We start from the raw sequence: 5,087 nt of genomic DNA, 5'->3' as shown, positions 1-5,087 counted from the left end.
ATTCAAATCTGTCCAGGAAACCAGTCCGAAATAGTAAATTCAGGAGTGTTGTTCTCTTTGGGTATAAACCCAAAAATTATCAAATTATTGTCATTAGAACCGGTTATGAGTCTAGTTTCGTACGTTTTTGGCCTTGCAATGATTGCTCGTGTATATTAAGAAAACGGTCAATTTCTTTAAAGTGCTGCAGAAAACAACCTGTTTCGATATAATAAATTGTAGATAATTATTTTGATAAGCAAATCAAGTGAAAGCAATTGGGTTTGAAACTTAGGATATATTAGATCATATCTGGAGGTTATTGGAATTTTTTGAATAGCGTGGAGTGGGTTTTGTAATTTTCAAAGTTAGCGAATAGATTGGGAAAACTTGCTTAAAACACTGTTTTATCTTAAAGTTATTTTTAGTTAAGTTTCAATCGGAACCTATGTCTTGGGTGATTTTAGACCTTGAAGAACATGAACTTAGGTAATATTTAGGAGTAACGGTGAGTTGGGTTGAGCCGTGTTAGTGCGCTTTAGTTTGGGGTTACTTAGTTCGTATTCTTTAGTATTTTTAAATTTGTAGTGACGTGTAGTTTTTATACTTGGTTCAGGGCACTAGTTGGACTTTCATACTCTATTCGAGGATTATATTATTGCGTTTCAGGTGAGTAGTTTCATGCTACATATTTTTATAAATGTTCCCCTACCCTGAACTGTTGGAAAAATTAAATTGTTGTTTCATGATTAAACTGTTTTGATAAATTATTATATTATCGATTGAATCAAATTATTTCTGAAACATGTGTGAACTTGGCATACTGTAAACTATTTGTTTTGGTCTCATGTTTATAATGATGAACTACCATGTTTTGCGAAACTGATGTGTATTGATTATTGGGACCATGAGTGTATTTAGTCCAGGGAAATTATTCCACTGTGTGTGGTGACTCTGGCCACTAGGGAACAGATCCGGGTTGGGCCGTGATGACTCTAGTGCTCAACGATTGTAAGGAACAGACCTTTAAAAACAACTAGGTGACCTTCAATCGGATCGTCTTTGAGAAAAGGCCCAAGTGCCACCCTGAGGATGACTCTTAGTTCGGTATTGGATCCAACGGGGCTTATAGCCTGAGAAATGTGTGGCAGATTATTTGTTTTTCTTGGTACCCAGAAAATTATTGGTGTTCATGTTATAATCTGTTTTAAGTGGAAAATGTCATTTATCATGTTCTTGCGAGACATGAGTATTTTAAGTGTTGAACTGTGGAACCTTCTTTTGAAACAGATTGTATTTACCAAACTGTATGCCAATCTAGTTTCTGTGATATGTATCTTATTTTGAAATTTATCCTTGTTTTCAAAATTGTATTTACTATCCATGTTGCTACTCACTGAGCTATCAACTGACTTAGTTTTTATCACTTCCAGGTGTTAGAAGGACTTAGAGTGGACTCATGGCATAGCGGGGACTCAATTGCATGGACCTCTAGGGCATTCCTTTAGTTTAGAGTGTTATGTCAAGTTGTGCATATTTATATTTATTCTTATCGAAGTTCATTTAGGATTATTTTTGATATGTGGGTTGTTTATATCCCATAAGTTTGGATGGTTTTTTATTACGGTTGATTTTGCCGTTTATAATTGTGACATGTTTGGATTGAGTTTTGGTTATTTATTATTGGACTATTGTTCAGTTGTTCAATGTGATTGGATTCGTGTTTAGGCTTACGTGTGCCTTGGGCTAAGTCCCTGTGGGCCACGGCCGGTCATGCCCGGATTTGGGGTGTGACAATTGTGGTATCAGAGCTATTGGTTTATTGAGTTACATATCTTGCATTTCATCATTTAGACGAGGTCCGAGTCCCTATAGTCCTTAGTAGTGTGTGGTTAAGTTAGTTTTTTTTAAGCTTATGTTGAATCGTTCTTGATTTCAGTTTGAAGGTTAAGAGTTAGCATCTAGATTTCTACATGGATTGTCTATTCCTTGTGTGCCTTTGGATGCATGTATTACCTTGTCTACTTCATTACGAGAATCAGTAGTATTGGGAGATGTTTGTAGATCTTGTGAGATAAAGATGGATGGTAGGATTTTTCTAGTGGATTTGATTTCTTTAGAGATAAAGGATTTTGATGTGATTTTGGAGATAGATTTGTTGACGAAGCATCATGCTTCTATTGGTTGTTTTAGAATGGGGGTAGTTTTTGCTATGCTGGGACAACTTGAGTTTTTCTTTCAGGGAGATAGGAAAGTGTCTTTTATCTATTTTATTTCTTCCCTTCAGGCTAACCGAATGTTGAGAAAAGGGTGTCATGATTATTTAGCTTGTATGGTGAGTACCGAACAACCAAAGCAGAGGTTAGAGGAGTTGCCTGTAGTAAGGGAATTTGTTGATGTTTTTCTAAAGGATCTACCTAGACTTCCTCTAGATCGTGAGGTAGAATTTTCCATTAACTTGGTCCCTGACACAACACTTGTTTCTAAAGTGCCCTATAGAATGGCGCCGTTGGAGTTGAGGGAGTTACAAACTCAGTTATAGGAGTTGTTAGACAAAGGTTTTATTAGGCCTAGCATGTCACCTTGGGGAGCACCTGTGTTATTTGTGAAGAAGAATGATGGGTCTATGAGATTGTGTATTGATTATGGGGAACCGAACAGAGTCACAATGAGAAATAAGTGTCCTTTGCCATGTATTGATGACCTATTTGACCAATTGCAGGGAGCTTAGATATTCTCTAAGATGGACTTGAGGTCAAGCTATCACCAGTTGAAAGTAAGGGATGAGGATGTTCCTAAGACAGCTTTTAGAATCCGTTATGGGCATTATGAGTTCTTGGTGATGCCTTTTGGTCTCACATATGCACCAGCCGCATTCATGGATTTAATGAACAGAGCATTTAAGCCCAACTGGATAAATTTGTGGTAGTGTTTATTGATGACATCCTAATTTATTCAAGGAGTAAGGAGGAGCATGAGCAGCATTTGAGGGTAGTACTGCAGATCCTTAGGGAGAAAATAATGTATGCAAAATTTAAGAAGTGTGAATTCTGGTTGAGCAGTGTATCCTTTTTGGGTCATGTGGTAAGTAAAGATAGGGTATCTGTGGATAGCACAAAGGTGGTAGAAAATCGTTGATTGGCCACGACCTACTTCTGTGATAGAGGTATGTAGGTTTCTAGGGTTTGCTGGGTATTATAGACAGTTTGTGGAAGGATTCTCCCGTATTGCTTTGCCATTTATAAACCTCACTAGGAAAGAGGTAAATTTTGAGTGGAATGATGATTGTGAGTGTAGCTTCCAAGAGTTTAAACAAAGGTTGATATCAGCTCCAATCCTTGCCTTATCTACTGATGGTGGTGGTTTTGTGATTTTTAGTGATGCTTCACGACAGGGTTTAGGATGTGTGCCCATGCAGCATAGGAAGGAGATTACTTATATGTCATAACAGTTGAAAGTGCATGAGAGAAAGTATCCTACGCACGACTTGGAGTTAGCAACAGTGATTTTCGCTCTTAAGATTTGGCGACATTATTTGTATGGAGAGTCATGTGAGATTGACACTGATCATAAGAGATTGAAGTATATTTTCATACAGAAGGAACTAAATTTGAGGTAAAGAAGATGGCTTGAGTTACTAAAAGATTTTGATGTGAATGTTTTGTATCATCCAGGGAAGGCAAATGTGGTTGCAGATGCCTTGAGTAGGAAGGTCGCAGTTGGAGATGTAGCAGCTTTTTCTATTGAGAGTTGTTTGGTAGAAGACATGAGACGTTTGAGGCTTGAGGTTGTTACGCCTGGTGATAGGGCTTATTGTAGTCAATTGATAGTTCAGCCGACCTTGAGAGAACGGATTTGTTTAGCTCAGGAGATTGACCCCCAGTGTGAGTGTATTGAAAGAGAGATGGTAGAGGGTAAGAATGTAGACTTTGTGGTTAGTGATGACGGGTTGCTTAGATTTCGTAGCCGAATTTGTGTTTCTGTTGGTCGTGATTTGAGGAAGGAGATTATGGTAGAGGCACATAGTTCTAGTTATAGTTATATCATTCATCTTGGAAGTACTAAGATGTATCAGGATCTTTATGAACATTTTTGGTGGAATGGTATGAAGGGAGATATTGCAGAATTTGTGGCTTAGTGTTTGGTGTGTCAACAGGTTAAAGTAGAACATTAGAAACCTGCGGGGAAACTACAACCCTTACCTACACCAGAGTGGAAGTGGGATCATGATACCATGGACTTTGTGTGTGGTTTACCTTGTACTAGTAGTAATCACGATGTAGTTTGGGTAGTTGTTGATAGATTAACCAAGTCAGCACATTTTATTGCAGTTCGGATGAACTATTCTCTAGCTCGATTTGTATAGTTTTATGTGAAGGAGATTGTTAGATTGCATGGTGCACCTGTGTCAATAGTGTCAGATCGGGACCCTCGTTTTGTGTCTAAGTTTTGGGGTGCGTTACAGTCAGTTATGGGTACTTGGTTAAATTTTAGTTCAGCTTATCACCCTCAGACAGATGGGCAATCGGAGAGGACTATTCAAACCCTTGAGGATATGTTGAGGGCTTGTGCTTTGGAGTGGAGAGGTAATTGGGATGATTATTTGCCGCCCATGGAGTTTGCCTATAATAATAGTTATCATTCTAGTTTGGGAGTAACTCCTTATGAGGCTTTGTATGTGAGGAAGTGTAGGTCTCCTTTGTGCTGGTATGAGGTTGGTAAGAGGCAAATGTTGGGACTTGATTTGGTGGAGGATGCTACATAGAAAATTATCACCATTAGAGAGAGATTATTGACTGCTTAGAGTAAAAAAAATAGTTATGCTGATCATCGTAGGAGAGATTTAGAGTTTCATGTGGGGGATATGGTATTCTTGAAAGTATCACTATGGAAAGGAGTCATCAGGTTTGGAAAGGAAGGAAAGTTGAGTTCTAGATACATTGGACCATTTGAGGTATTAGAGAAGGTTAGTGAGGTTGTGTACCGTGTTGTTTTACCCCCTAGGTTGGCAGGAGTGCATAATGTGTTTCACGTGTCTATGCTGAGGAAATATGTGCACAATCCGTCGCATGTGATAGATTATGAGCCGCTTCAGATTAGAGAGGATT

The 5,087-nt window shown here is 38.4% G+C and overlaps 1 long non-coding RNA gene across 1 annotated transcript; it reads left to right on the top strand.

Moving 5' to 3' along the window:
• The first annotated feature begins 433 nt into the window (after positions 1-433).
• Positions 434-1,679, top strand: LOC145821092 (uncharacterized). The gene is made up of 2 exons (XR_014363136.1): positions 434-648; positions 1,413-1,679. It is a non-coding gene; the product is annotated as an uncharacterized LOC145821092 (long non-coding RNA).
• The last annotated feature ends 3,408 nt before the right edge of the window (positions 1,680-5,087 follow it).

This window comes from Camellia sinensis, chromosome 3, assembly GCF_055761805.1.
Source record: "Camellia sinensis isolate YWXY chromosome 3, ASM5576180v1, whole genome shotgun sequence".
Lineage (NCBI taxonomy): Eukaryota > Viridiplantae > Streptophyta > Magnoliopsida > Ericales > Theaceae > Camellia > Camellia sinensis.
Note: the sequence above shows the minus strand (reverse complement) of the source record. Positions and strands in the feature narration are given on the sequence as shown.